The sequence below is a fragment of the Protopterus annectens genome, chromosome 12.part0 (genome assembly GCF_019279795.1).
Source record: "Protopterus annectens isolate FY-2018-M chromosome 12.part0, PAN1.0, whole genome shotgun sequence".
Classification (NCBI taxonomy): Eukaryota; Metazoa; Chordata; order Ceratodontiformes; family Protopteridae; genus Protopterus; species Protopterus annectens.
Window position 1 is genome coordinate 173865079 of NC_056746.1, and position 16005 is coordinate 173881083.

At 43.0% G+C, this 16005-nt stretch overlaps 1 protein-coding gene across 1 annotated transcript in view; it reads right to left on the minus strand.

The window, feature by feature from the left end:
* PKD1 (polycystin 1, transient receptor potential channel interacting) overlaps positions 1 to 16005 on the minus strand; it is a 2476043-nt gene that overhangs the window by 1499205 nt on the left and 960833 nt on the right. The gene's annotated exons all lie outside the window — the stretch shown is intronic.

Genomic DNA, 16005 nt, shown 5'->3' on the forward strand with positions numbered 1-16005 from the left:
TGCCAGCCTTGAGATCACCCAATGTGCCTGCATTCTCCCATTCTGTATAGGTTAGAATTAGGTCAAGCATATCTCCCTTCCTGTTGAGATGAATCCTCTTAGTTCAAGAGCAGCTTCCATTAGAGCTTCTATTATCTCCATCCAGATGTGTCTCTGTTATTTTACAGCTATGACTGTCTCTCCAACTGTGCTCTTAGGAAACATGGATACACAGTAATATCTGAACAAGATGGTTAACTATGGAAGAATGCTGATTGTTTCCACTGTTATCAGATAACAGGATAGAGATGCTGGTTCGAATCATAACATTTTCAGACATGACCTATGATCGTATAGTAACATAATACATGGAGATATGAGAGGGGGGACAAAAAAAATTAAGAAATGTAAAAAGCACAGGAATAAAGTACAGTCTGAGTGTTAATACTTGCATTCCTTATGTTGCCACGTTAGGAAAAAAGCACTGTACTGTACTGTAATTTCTAAAGACTAAACATGTATGGCAGGCATGGCCTGTCGGCCTGTAAAATACTAAGAAATAAAGAAATCTGTACATAGAAACACTTAAGGAGTACAGTGTCCATCTAATCTAACACATGCTGCAACAGTAACCTTCCTCTGATTTCAATGAAACCTGTGGTCATAGATGAACATTATTTATTTTGATACAGAGTTATGCTTTGTGCTTTAAAGGAAAATGCAACCCATCATATCCTGACTTATTAAAATTACTGCTGTAATACCTAAGTATTAACTTTCTGTGGCCTGAATTATTTGGCAGTTCTTTTGTTCACTGCTCCTAGGTTCAGTATTCAAGTGAATGGCTGCACCATTGTTTGCTGTATCATATTGTACATGTTGTGCTGATGTAGCTTCCTGTACTACTGCTCTGCTTAGGAGTTTCTAGGGCCTTTCCAGATGATAGAGAGAGCATAGCCAGAAAACATTCCATTCCAAAATCACAACCTTCTATTACTGCCCCCCCAAACTCCATCCCGTCTTATATTTAAAATTGTGTACAATGCTACTCCTGACATGTTTAAAGAAATGTTTCAGCTGCAGACCACTACAACCACAAAAGTAATTTTAGACAAATAATCTTATCTGTAAGCAAAATATGTACATCTCTACTGCAATCATTTTAGGCAGCTGCAAAACATCTGACCTCTATCATCTACAATATATCTGAGAGATGCTCAGAGAAAAATGCTCAGTTGACTGTAAAGAATGTACCTGGGAATGTCACTCATTAGGCCCATAATAGAGTACAATGCCCCATTTGGAATGTACCTTACTCGACACCTGCAACAGCTGGAAAGACCACAGAAGTACCTCACCAAGAGGATCATGGGCCTCAAACAGATGCCCTATGCAGCTCGAATAAAGAAACTCCAGCTCTACTCAGTTGCTTACCGCCTGCTCATAGGTGATCTCTACCTGACGTATAAGGCCATGTCCAACCTGGAATTAATGGATATGCTCCACCTCAAGAAAACCAAATCTCTTAGAGCCACATGCTCCAGTGAATTAAACCTGAGCACGATAAACAGGACATGCTAGAGGGATAGATTCCTGTCCCAGAGACTTCCCACGCTCTGGAATAGAATCCCAATTTATGTTAGGCAAAGCCCCTCACTGACTCTCTTCAAGAGAAATCTTGACGAGTGGATGGGAAATCATAAATTTACCCCGGGATCACTTCAGTGGCCCTGCTGGACAGAGGCCCAGGAAACTAATTTAAAGGGGAGGCGAAAGCCAACACATTCTGGCTAGGCTTATAAATGCCCTTGGGCAGATAGCCTAGTACCTACCTATGAACCTATATCTTTGACCTATCCTCTGCTTTCTTATGGAGGTAGGCTAGAGGCTGACATAGAGGGGTAACACTCATATGATGCATTTAAATCTCACTAGTCTGTAACTTATTGTGCTAACTTCATTTACTATATGCTTTTGTTTTATGCACACAGCTTTTATTATGGTGCCCTAATGAACCTGCTAGTTTTGTGATTGATCCACAGAACTACAATCATAAAACATCACAAACGCTCAACTATGAAATACAGTTGCAGTAAGAACTACTGCAAAAAAAAATGTTTTCTGTAGAAGGCAAGCCTATTTGCAACCCCACAATCTCACAACTTATATAAATCAGTTCTGAGACCCCTGTATCTCTAGAACAAACATCCTTGAGACGCTATCACATTGATCTTTAAGTGCAAATCCCAGTATTCCCATATTAGGAATCCATAGATTCTTAGATTGGTACTAGGCTAGCTGCCCCTGCAGGCAATTTTTTAAGCCTAGCCAATTACCCCATGTGAGAATTAAACCCTGCACTTTGTGTCTGTAAGGTAAACACCTTAGCCATTATGCCAACCTCCTACCCCCAAATAAGGTAGCACATACTGGTGATGTAAAGGGAAAGACAGACTTAATTGGGGCAAGCTTTTGGGAAGGTAACGAAATTAGCAGATTTTAAAAAAATCCAGAGGACCTTGTCAGAAATATTGGAGGGAGCAAATGGCTGTAATTAAGGAAATTATTCTTTTGAGCTCGGACATAGGATCTGAATTGCTTACATGTCTTGTTAAATTTAATGCTGTTTGCTGCCAAGAAAGCAACTGCTAGAAAACAGAAAAAATCCACACCAACTGTAACTAAAGTATTGAATATTGTATAGGGAAAAATAACTGGAGGTGGATCTTTGGAAAAGGGAAGGAGCAATAAATTAAATTTGTGGAACAAAACATGCAGAATATAGTTCAGGAGGAGGAGTGAGGTTTAAAGGAAGGCAGGAATTGAGCAAATTATGTAATGATGGAGTAAATGAAAATTGTTACAAAGAAAACATATATACTGCATGGAAATATTAGTTTGATATGTTTTTTATGTATTCATAATCATGTTATTCCTTAAAATGTGAATTAATAAAGCTGTTTAAAAAAAAGAGTGTCAATCACTAGTGCATCAAATACAAGCCCAGCACCCCACATTTTTCTGGTCTGCTATTCTGTAGTTCAATAAAATAAAAATGGTACTAAAAAATTCCAACATATGATTACGATTTGTAGCACTTCATAACACTGTAGAAATATACATTACAAAAATGTATTATTTTGCCAGATACATTTGGCATTACTCTAATAGTCATAATCCAAACATTTTGATAAATGCATGTTTCACTTATCCATCACTACTAGCAGATATGTAGCACTGATAAATATTTATTCATGTTACACTTTCACTTCTTTTAACTCTACACTATACAATGAGAGTTTATTATGGATTATAGGTTCATAGGTAGGTACTAGGCTATCGACCCTAGGGCCTATACAAGCCTAGCCATAAAGATTCCCTGGCTTTCGCCACCCAAAAATTATTTTCCTGTGCCCCTGTCGAGCAGAGCCACAGAAGTGATCCCCGGGGTGAATTTCTTATTTCCCATCCAATCGTCAATATTTTTCTTAAAGAGGGATAATGAGGTGCTCTGCTTGACATCAATGGGCAGTCTATTGCAGAGTATGGGGAGTCTCTGGGACAAGAACCTATCCCTCCAGCATGTTTTGTTTATTGAGGTGACAAGGTTTAGGTCCCTGGAATGTGTGGCTCAGAGGGAGCTCTGGGTTTGACATAGCTTTGTATGTTAGGCAGAAATCGCCTCTGAGTAGGTGATATGCTGGAGATTTTTGAGATGGTCTGCACAGGGCATCTGTTTGAGGCCTGTGATCCCCTCTGTGAGGTATTTTTGTGGCCTTTCCAGTTGTTGTAAATGTCTTGTGAGGTTCATACCAAACAGGGTGTTGTACCTCTATAATTGGTCTAATGAGGGAAGAGTAGAGAGGAACAATGACCTCCTTTTTTCCGGATGAAAAACCTTTTGTGATGAGGTGTGCCATGTAGAAGGATTTTTTGACTACAATGGTGATGTAGTTATCAAAGGAGAGACTAATGTCCACCTGTGTCCCTAGGTCTCTTATCACACTTTCGGTGTTAAGTGGACTACTGCCTATGTGGTAGTTCATAGGCACAGGGTTTTTCCCAAAGGGGATGACTAATCATTTTTGGCATTGAGCTTGAGGCCATGGCTTTGACACCAGGCATCTGTCTCAGTGAGGCTCTTCTGTAGAATGTCCACATCATTTGGGGATTCAATAATGGCTCACAGTTTGCAGTCGTTTGCAAACTTTGTTAGCCATAGACCTTTTGTGTTAGCCTGAAAGTACAGTTGTGTACGCTTACCATAAATGTAGATGTTCGAGTGTATTCACTGTTGCAGTCATTACATTTGGGTTATCTGCTTGCAGTAGCCCTCAGTCGGCTTGATTAACAAAGTCTTGGGTCCTGTGTCAGATGCTGTCCCTTCTTCCATGACATCAGGTCGTCAGGGGTATAAAACATGCAGCCAATGCCATTACATCAGTTTTTCTTGCCCCAGATGTCAGGTGCCCCCCTAATTGGAAGCAATTAAATCTATAATTACAAGGATATACCTCCAACAAAAAAATAAATACACCAAAAAGCTTTCTGAACATAGTAAGGGAGAGTAGAGATATAGCCAAAAGAAGAAAGTGGGCTGAAGGGAGGGTAACCAGGACTGCAACATTGAATGCACTCAAACATCTACATTTATAGTAAGTGTACACAACTGTACTATATTCTTCGTGTTTCACTGTTGCAGTCATTACATTTGGGTAGATTCCCAAAGCTAAGGTTGGGAAGAGGAATTTAAAGAGAATTAGGACCAGCTATAAGACCCTGCAAGACTGTAGTGGCAAAGTCAGCTCTGGATTTAGAGAAAATTGGCAAATGACAATGCTTGGTGAAAGTATGTACAGAAAGTACAGTTTTGTACCTAACATAAATGTAGATGTTCGAAGATCCACATTGCTGCAGTCCTTACATATGGGTAGTCCGCTGTCCTCGGTCGGCCCGAATACCAAAGTATTAGGCTGACGTCGGTCAAGGCGCTTAAAACTGACATCAGGACGTCAGGGTACAAAAGCGCATGACCGACGTCATTTCCTCAGTCTTTTCTTGCCCCAGATGTCAGAAGGCCCTAACAAGAAAGGCCAAAGCCAAAAACCAGCAAAACCTAACCAACCACCCGTGCACTAACCATATTTACACTATGTACAACACAAAACCACACCACCACCTTCAACAACAGAGGGGAAGGAGGGGAGTGGACTGCAGCAATGTGGATCTTGAACATCTACATTTATGGTAGGTACAAAACTGTACTATGTTCTTCATCTCACATTGCTGCAGTCCTTACATATGGGTAGAATCCCAAAGCAGAGGTAAGGCAGGATGGCAAAACTATAAGGAATTAGGAGCTGCCAACATGCCTTGCAAAATTGCAGTTGCAAATCCAGCCCTAGATTTAGAGTAAAGTGGAAGGTGGTAATGCTTAGAGAAAGTATGCACTGAACTCCAAGTAGCTGCTTCCAAAATATCTTTAGTAGCCACCCGTTAAAAAGGCTGTAGAAGTGGCAGTAGCCCTAGTGGAATGAGGCCTAATCCCAGCTGGAATCTCCTTACCATGATGGGAATAACAGAAAGCAATACAAAACCCAATCCACTTAGAAATAGTTTGTTTTGAAACAGGTTTGCCCTGAGAACCCAAAGCAAAAGAAACAAACAACTGCTGAGACTGCCTGAACCCTTTAGTTCTGCTCAAATAATATCGCAACTGTCTGTGTATATCCAAAGTGTGCAAAATCCTTTCCCCTTTATTTTGGGGTTTGCATAAAAAGTAGGCAAATGAATAGTTTGGTTTAAAGCCACACTAGAAACCACTTTAGGCATAAAGAAGGGTTAGTGCAAAGACACCCTGTCCTTGTGGAAAATTAAGAAAGGCTCAACTGCCATAAGGGCCTGTAATTCAGAAACCCTTCTGCAGAGGTAATGGCCAACAAAAAGCAGTCTTCCAAGATAAATATTTCAACTCTGCCGATGCTGCAGGCTCAAAAGGTTGTAGAGTGAGTTTCTCCAACACAATATTGAGATCCCAAGCAGGAGTAGGAGCTCTACGTGGGGTCTTAAATTTTTGCCCCTCTAAGGAATTGCTTAAACAAAGGCTGAGAAAATAATGGTGGGTCACAGTCATAGTGAGCAGAAATTGCTGCAGCATGAACCTTTATAGAGGAGAAGGACAAACCTTTGTCCAATAACTCAGTAAGGTATTGAAGCGCAACACTTAAATTAGGTTTAGAAACATCAAAATCCTTTGCAGTACTCCAAAATAAAAATCTCCTCCATTTATCTCGTAAACTTTCCTTGTACTAGGCCTTCTGGCCTCCAAAATAACATTCAAAACTTGTTGTGGAAGCTGAGACCCTCCAGGGTTTAAAACAGAATATGTCAGGCTGTCAGATGTAGAGAATGAAGTTTGACATTGAGTAAATGACTGTTCTCCTGAGACAGCAGGTGAGGAATCGAAGGCAAAGGCCATGGAGGCTCCCGTACCAGACTTCTCAGTAATGGGTACCAGTGCTGTCGAGGCCAATCTGGAGCTATTAAAATCATGTTTGGCTTGTCCTGTCTGACCTTCAGCAGTACCTTTGGGAGGAGAGGCAGAGGTGGAAAGGCATACACGTGAAGATTGCTCCAATTGAATGAGAGAGCATCCACTTTCCAAGCCGAGGGATGAAACCTTTTTGTGCAAAACTTTGGCAACTGGTAATTTAGTGGAGAAGCGAACAGATCTATGTCTGGAGTTCCCCATAACACTGTCAGTCTCTGAAATACATGAGGATCCAATTTCCACTCGTGGGGATCCATAATTTGTCTGCTCAACACATCTGCTAAGGAGTTCTGTGCTCCTGGCAGAAACCTTGCCTGAAGATTTAGCTGTAAACTGAGAGCAGTCTCCCACAAAATCATTGCTTGTCTGCATAGAGGATAAGAATGCGTTCCCCCTTGCTTGTTGATGTACCACATGACAGTTGTGTTGTCTGTTTGAATCAACACCTGCCCTGGAAGAAGTAAATCCTTGAAAGCTATCAATGCAAATTGGACTGCTAACATCTCCTTCAAGTTGATATGTAGATGTTGAAGTCTGGCAGGCCACGTGTCTTGTATCCATTTTCCATTTAGATGAGCTCCCAAGCTTTGTCTGAGGCATCTGTCGTTAAAATCTGACTCGCCTCTGGCGGGTCACAGAGAGTCCCTTGTTTAGGTGACATTCCTGAGCCCACCACAAAAATTCCTTTTGAATGCAAGGTATTATTTGAATGACAGTGTCCAAATCTTGGCAGTGCTGTGTCCATACATTCTTGAGATACCATTGTAGCTTCCTCATATGCAGTTTGGCATTGGGAAGTACCAGAATACAAGATGCCATGAACCCCAAGGCTTGAAGGACTGTCCTTGCAGTCAGCCTGGACTGATGAGACAACTGATGGAAGTAAAGAAAGATTCTTTTGTTTGTCCGGGGTCAAAAGGCCATCTGGGATGCTGTATTCAGTCTCACACCCAGAAAGCACATGTCCTGAGAGGGTACTAGACTGGACTTTATTTCGCTCACAGAATACCCCAGGCATCTTAACACTGCCATCACATACTGTAAATGATGAAGAAGTTCGTCCTTTCCTTGGGCCAGTATCAGGCAATCGTCCAAATAAGGATAGATCTGTATTCCTCTTAGCCTGAAAAAAGCTACCACTGGAGCCAGAACCTCGTGAACACTCTGGGCAGTAGATAAGCCAAAGGGCAATGCAGAGAACTGATAATGTGAAGTCCCAGCCCAGCAGATACTTCCTGCAACTGGGCCTGATAGGAACATGAAGGTAAGCCTCCTTGAGATCCAGGGTCACCATCCAGTGATCTTTGCCCAGCAGAGGTAAAAGCTGTTGTAACGTTAACATTTTGAACTTGGGAATGTCCAGATATGTGTTGAGGATGGATAAATCCAAAATTGGTCTCCACGTGTTTCCTTTCTTTGGTACTAGAAACAGGCGAGAATAAAATCCTAGGCCCACTTCTGGCAGAGGAACCTATTTGAAGTAGTAGAGAAATTTGTTTGCGAGCCTCTAGTCTTTGCTGAGGAGGAACGTCCGGCATGCCTTTGAAAGGAGGCAAGGTATGGAAATAAAACTTGTAACCCTGTTGTATGATATCCAATACCCATTTGTCTTGGGTAACCAACATCCAATTTTCCTTGAAGAGTGCTAACCTTCCTCCCAAAGGTGCTGCCAGGCAAGAAGGATCTGGCAGCTGAAAAAGTAGGTCATTGGGTCTGTTTACGAAAGGACTGGCCCCTGCCCTCACCCGAAGATTGTGCAGGGGAACTCCCTGTTCTAGGCCTGAAAGAACTCTGAGCTCTGCCCCTACCACATCTAGATCTACCCCTAGACTGAGAATCATAAGAAGGATAAGTCCACCCCTTAGCAGGCCAATTCCTACTAAATTTCGGAGGCTGAACTTGCAAAAAATCTTTAACAGTCTGCATAGACTTAGCCTTGTCTTCCATTTTCTTCAAGACTGACTCCACAGGTGAACCAAACAACACATCAGACTGCAAAGGAGCATCCAAAATCCTTGTCTTAACATGGTCAGATAAATTCTGATCCTTCAACCAGGCGTGCCTGCGAAGAACTGAGCCAGTGGCAGCCACCCTAGACGAGGCCTGCACAGCATCAAAACCACACTGTAATGAATGCTTACCCACCTGTTCAGAGACATGCACCAAATCTTGCAATTCTTTACACTCAATGCCTTCCGCCAGAGCATCCACCTTAGACTTCAATTGAGAAAGAAGAAAGTTTTGATATTTCAACATATGAAACTGGCAATTCAAAGCCCTCATAGCTAAGGTAGAAGATGTATAGACCTTCTTTCCCCATCTATCCAAAGCTCTGGCTTCTTTATCTAGAGGAACCGGATTTTTTACAATAGAGGCCTTGACCCCCTTAGGTCCCTGACTAATAGTTTCTGGGTCCGCCCTAGGACTCTTATAAAGATATTTGTGAGCTTCAGGCACCCTATAATACCTATCCGGCTTAACAGGAGCAGGCGGCAGAGAATCAGGATTAAGTGAAGCCTCTGCAAACACATCTTCCACAACATCCAGAACAGGGGGTATAGCCAAAGGCCTATGCTGGGGTAACAGCAAAAACTCCCTAAGCCTTTTCCTAGAATCAGAGAAGTCCTGACCTTCCCACTTAAAATGTTCCCTCATAGAATGAAGAGTCTCTGAAAAAGAAAAATCCTCTGGAGGAGAAGCAGAAGGAGTGGAATCATCTGCATCAGAATCAGAATAAGGAGAGTACTCCTGCAAGTCTTCAGCCGAAGACTCTGAAACATCCAAGCCTGTTCAAAACTTCCCAACTCTGGCTCCACCCTAGGCCTCTTATCAGGAGGGGGCATAGAACCTCTAATCAGAGTAATCAAATCTTCTGCCATTTTAAGCATGTGCTTCTTAGGCACAGACCCTGCTGAACTAGGAGAGACCCCAACAGGAGCTAAAACTGGCCTGCCTCTGGGAGAAGCCTTGGAAACCGAAGGAGAAGGCCTAACCACCCTAGGAAGGGAGGGGAGTACAGTAACTTGAGAAGCCCCTTCAGCCTGACCTGCCTCCTGAGAGACTACCTCCTGCAAAATCAAAGTCTCCCCCTGAGACTCCAGAGAAGTCTCCGTAGGAACCACCGGTTCCACTGAAGCCTCTAAAGAACCGGCGTCCGGAACAGACGACTCATCTTGCCTGGGTTTAACTGCTTTGTCTTTGCGCTTCTTCAAGAAGCGGGCGGAGAATCCGACGGCATATTATAATTGCACCGCTTCCCAAAGACCAGCCGAGCACAATCTAACCTTCGCTTAATAGTGCGTTTATTGAACCTAGCACAAAAGCGACACCCAACAACGTCGTGCTCAGGCCCCAAACAAGGAATACACAAAGAATGATAATCCCTATGCGGTATCTGTTTCCCACAAGAAATATAGATATTCGCTTTTCTGACATCCGGTAAAACACTGAGGCAAGAAAAAACAAAATAATCCCCAACGGGTACTTAGCCAACTTGGATTCGGTCTGAAACTCCAAATTCGAAAAATTTCAGAACGCCGAACGGCACTTGCAACGCTGCTTCTGCATCGGACCATGCGGCAAAAAAGACTGAGGAAATGCCGTCGGTCATGCGCTTTTGTACCCTGACGTCCTGATGTCAGTTTTAAGCGCCTTGACCGACGTCAGCCTAATACTTTGGTATTCGGGCCGACCGAGGACAGCGGACTACCCATATGTAAGGACTGCAGCAATGTGAGATGAAGAACATCTCCAGGTAGCAGCTTCTAGGATGTCCCTGGTAGGAACGCCCCTGAGAAAGGCTGTGGAGGTAGATGCAGCCCTGGTTGAATGGGGTCTGATTCCCTGTGGGATAGGTTTTCCATGGTGCTTATAGCAGAAATGAATGCAGTGGCCTATCCATTTTGAAATGGTTTGCTTTGAAATAACTTTCCCCTCTGTCCCTGCAGCAAATGCCACCAGCAGCTGTTCAGATTTCCTTTGAGGTTTAGCCCTGTCCAAGTAAAATCTAAGTTGTCTGTGCACATCTAAGGAGTGCAGTATCCGTTCCCCTTTGTTCTGTGGGTTAGGAAAGAAGGTAGGCAAATGAATGGACTGATTAAGAGCCACACTGGATACCACCTTGAGCATGAAGGAGGGATTGGTTCTGAGAGACACCCTGTCCGCATGAAAGATGATGAAAGGCTCCACTGCCATAAGGGACTGTAATTCAGATACCCTTCTTGCAGAAATGATTGCTAAAAGGAAAGCTGTTTTCCAGGAAAGGAATTTTAAATCTGCAGTAGCAGCTGGCTCGAAAGGAGGAAGAGTGAGTTTCTCCAAGACAGAGTTAAGTTCCCAGGCTGGAGTTGGAGCTCTCCTGGGTGGCCTTAAATTTGTGGACCCTCTGAGGAACTGCTTGAGCAGTGGGTAAGAAAAGAGGGGAGGGCTCTGTGCTGTAATGAGCTGAAATGGCTGAGCCATGAATTTTGATGGAGGAAAAGGACAAGCACTTATGAAGCATCTCAGTCAAGAATTGTAGAATCTGAAGTAAATTGGGCACTGCTGCGCTCATCCCTTGAGACTGCTTCCAAGCACAAAATCTTTTCCATTTTGCAGCATAAGATTTTCTAGCACTAGGCCTCCTTGCCTCTAAAAAGATATCCGTCACTGATTTACTAAGGGATGGTAAAGGAGAGATTAGGTAATTAGCCAGGCTGCTAGGTTCAGGGATTGCAGCTGAGGGTGCAGAATCTGGTTCTCCTGTTGAGACAACAGGGATGGAGTCTGAGGCAGGTGCCATGGGGCCAAGCGTGACAAACTGCGCAAGAGGGGATACCAGTGTTGGCGTGGCCAGTCTGGTGCAATTAAAATCGTCCTTGGCTTGTCCTGTTTGATCTTTAGCAGTACCTCGGAGAGCAGAGACAGAGGAGGAAAGGCATAAACTGATAGGTTTTTCCAGCTGAAGGATAGAACATCCATTTTCCAAGATAGCTTGTGGGGAATCCTTGTGCAAAATGTGTCCAACTGATGGTTCTGGGGGGAGGCAAACAGGTCTACATCTGGGCTCCCCCACTTGCTTTTCAGCATGTTGAAAATCCTTGGTTCCAGTTTCCACTCGTGTGGGTCCAAGAGGTTTCTGCTTAGTCCGTCTGCCAGTGTATTTAGTTTTCCTGGCAGGAATTCAGCTTGTAGATTCACTTGGTAGTTCAAGGCTGTGTTCCACAATGCCATGGCTAGTCTGCAGAGGGGGTAAGAATGTGTACCCCCCTGCTTGTTTATGTACCACATGACAGTGGTGTTGTCCGTCTTTACCATTAATTGTTCTGGAAGAATGTGGTCCTTGAAGGCTGTCAGAGCATTCTGTACAGCTAACATTTCCTTTTGATTTATGTGAAGGTGAATTTGACTTGGGTTCCATTTGCCCTGAATGCACTTCCCTGCCAGGTGAGCCCCCCACGCAAAGTCTGATGCATATGTTGTTAAGGTTTGGGCAGCAGGGGGTAGTGTGAATGGTAGTCCCCTGTTTTGGTGACAGGCCTCTGCCCACCAAAGGAACTCTAGGCGTAGGCAAGGTATGATAGGAATCATTGCTTCTAGATCCTGTGAATGTTGACACCATAGGCATTTGAGATACCATTGCAATTTCCTCATATGCAGCCTTGCATATGGAATTAGAAGAATGCAGGAGGCCATGAACCCCAAGGCTTGCAGTATTTGCCTTGCAGATAGCTGGGTTTTTGTGGCCACTTGTTTGAAGTAGGTTGTCAAATGAATCCGTTTCTCTGGCGTGAGGAAAGCCATCTGGGAAGTTGTATTCAAGCTTGCTTCCAGGAATATAATTTGCTGACAGGATACCAGGTGTGATTTCTTTTTGTTTATGGTGTATCCCAAACAAGTCAGCAGCCTTTGAACAAAGGCTAGATGATTCAAAAGTATGTCCTGGCTTTCTGCCTGAATTAGACAATTGTCCAGGTATGGGTACATTTGAATATTTCTTTGCCTGCAAAATGCAATGACTGGAGCTAGGCACTTTGTGAATACCCTGGGCGCAGTATATAAGCCAAAGGGCAGTGCAGAGAACTGATAGTGCATGTAGCCTGCTTTGAAGTGTAGGTATTTTCTGCAAGACTCCCTGATAGGGATGTGCAGGTATGCTTCTTTTAAGTCTAGTGTTGCCAACCATGCATCTTTGTCTAGCATAGGAAGCAGCTGGTGAAGAGTCAGCATTTTGAATTTTGGAATCACCAGAAAGGTGTTTAGGGTAGAAAGGTCCAAGATAGGACACCATGTATTGCCTTTTCTGGGTACCAGGAAAAGTCTTGAATAGAAACCTTGTCCCTTTTCCTCTTCTGGTACCAAGTGAATAGCCCCCATGCTTAAGAGAGAGAGAACTTGATTTTGGGCCTCTGCCCACTGATTTGGGCGCAGATCTGGCCACCCGCTTGGTGTTGGTAACATGTGGAAGTGAAATCTGTATCCATAGGACACTATATTTAAAACCCATTTGTCCTGGGTAATAAGTTCCTAGTTTTTGGCCTGCAGACCAATCTTTCCACGTAAAGAAGCATTCAGTTGGGAAGTGCTTCGAAGTTTTAAAAGCAAGTCATTGAGACAGTTTTCCATGAGGGGAGTCTTACTACTCCCAGATTTGGGTGCAGAAATCCCCCACTGCTTAGTCTTGTGTGTCCCCTGGGACTGAAATCTGGAGTTTCTGCTGTGTCTGGGTTTGGCTTGAAAAGACCTGGAAGGGGCTGGAATTAGAGGGCCAATGCCTACTAAATCTAGGAGGCTGAACTTGCAAGAAATCTTTAACAGTTTGCATAGATTTAGCTTTATCTTCCATCTTTTTAAGAACTTCCTCAGCTTTGTTGCCAAACAGGCTGTTCTGATTTAAGGGAGCATCCAACAGTTTAGCTTTATCATGATCACGCTAAGATTGCTCCTTAAGCCAAGCATGCCTTCTGAGCATAGACCCAGTAACAGCAACCCTGCAAGAGGCCTCTAATGAATCAAATCCACATTGCAAAGTATGTTTTCCAACTTGTTCAGCAGAATGCATTAAATCTTGTAATTATTTCTTGTAATTATTTATTTTCAGAACAGTCAGGAATCAACATAATTTTATGTTTAAGCAACCCAATAACATGTTGTTGATACTTTAACATATGAAACTGGCAGTTTAAAGCCCTAATGACCAAGGTTGCAGAAGTGTAAACCTTCTTACCCCATCTATCCAGCTCCCTGAAGTCTCTATCAGAAGGGGTAGGATTTTTAGCAGTAGAAGCCTTAATGCCCTTGTGTCCCTGTGAAACAGTCTCTGGATCCACAACAGAATTTTTAAAAAGAAACTTGTGTGAATCAGGAACCCTGTAATATTTGTCAGGTTTTCTGGGAGGAGGAGGCAAAGAATCAGGGGCCAAACTAGATTCCGAAAAGGCATCATCAACAATGTCTAGTACAGGAGGTATAGCTAAAGGCCTATGCTGAGGCAGGAGTAAGAAATCCCTAAGCCTCTTTTTTGAATCAGAAAAATCCTGGCTTTCCCAGTGGAAATGCTCCCTTAGAGTATGTAAGGTCTCATCAAAAGAAAAACTTCTGGAGGGGAAGCAGAGGGAAGAGAGTCCTCTGCATCAGAATCCTCATAAGTACATAAGGGCAAATCCATATCATCAGAATAATAAGAAAAATCAGAATCCTGGTCAGAAGATTCTTAAACAGGGGGAGGTTGGCTTCCCCTGATTACAGTTATAAGATCTTCAGCCATTCTTATAATTTGTTTTTTAGGCATAGGGGCCTGAGCATGCGGCCTGGGCATCGGTTTCTTAGTCATGGTTCAAGATTTAGGCCTAAATGAAGAAGGAGGCGGCGGTTTAATATGCAAGTCCGTAGGCCTGAATACACCCTCAGAAACCAGTGCCTGCACAGTGGCTCCGGACCCATCTAAGGTAGAGACATCCCCAGGTTCCACAGTTGAAGCATCTCACGGCATACCAGACTCTGAATGGGTCTCAGCAGAGGCCTGCGAATCAGAAGTAGAAGGTATCGGGCTGTGAAAGCGCCTCACTGTGTACCGGCGAACTGGCGACTGGCTTAGGAAAAGCGTCGTCAGAAGCTTTGGACCTAGGCGGCCTGTCTGTCTTTATCTTTGCATTTTTTTGGAACCCCGGTAGTCGGATGGCTAACAGACAACATTTCTGGATAATTAAACCGAGAACCAAAATATTTATGAATGAAGAATAAAAACTTCGGACTCTCCACGTTACATGAAATAATTTATTAGAAAAGAAAATACAAACGGTGAGCGCTTTCGCGTATGCTCTGATACGCTTCTTCAGACAATGTACAACTAAAAGCAGTCAGAATATTTATAGGGAGGCATAGCTTAGAAAATGTAATTAATTAATTAATCAATTAGCTGATGATTCAATAAAAATGGTCATTTTCTGTAAAAACTTTTTAAAGCAACACAATAAGAACACTGAATGTAATAAAGCATATATGATTCTGTGTCCATTTAAAGTTATCTGAAATTCACTAAGATATATATCATCTTCATGTATAACATAGTATATAATGTAAGATTCATCTTTTATTCATACCTTTTCTTTAAATAAAATCTGTCAGGTAGTAATTATTATATATGTTATAAATATTCGCAAATATTGTAAATGTATAAATAAATAAATAAATATTCAAATGCATAAACATTTGAAGAATACATTTTAACAATAAATATACATAAATGAAGTGAATGAATGAATAAATATTTAAACAGATAAATAAATAAATAGATAAATATAGGGATGAATTAATAAATGGACCAATAAATTTTATGATGTCAAGACTCTGAATGGGTCTCAGCAGAGGCCTGCGAATCAGAAGTAGAAGGTATCGGGCTGTGAAAGCGCCTCACTGTGTACCGGCGAACTGGCGACTGGCTTAGGAAAAGCGTCGTCAGAAGCTTTGGACCTAGGCGGCCTGTCTGTCTTTATCTTTGCATTTTTTTGGAACCCCGGTAGTCGGATGGCTAACAGACAACATTTCTGGATAATTAAACCGAGAACCAAAATATTTAGTGGCGAAAATATACCGACAACGGATAGTGCGCTGATTAAATAAAGCACAAAACCGACAACAAGGTACGTCGTGGTCAGGGACCAGGCTAGGACTACAGTACGAATGAAAATCTTTGTGAGGTATTTGTTTTCCACAAGTAATGCAATTATTAACTTTTGGGCGGCCACGGTGGTGCAGTGGTTAGCATTGCCGCCTCACAGCAAGAGGTTCTCCGGTTCGATCCTCAGCTGGGGTGCCTTCTGTGCGGAGTCTGCATGTCCTCCCTGTGGTCGCGTGGGTTTCCTCCGGGTGCTCCGGTTTCCTCCCACATCCCAAAGACATGCTGCAGGTGGATTGGACACTCTAAATTGGCCCTAGGTGTGCGTGTGAGTGTGCCTTCTGTGGAAGGTTGGGCGCCGGGCTGGCAACTCGACACCGTA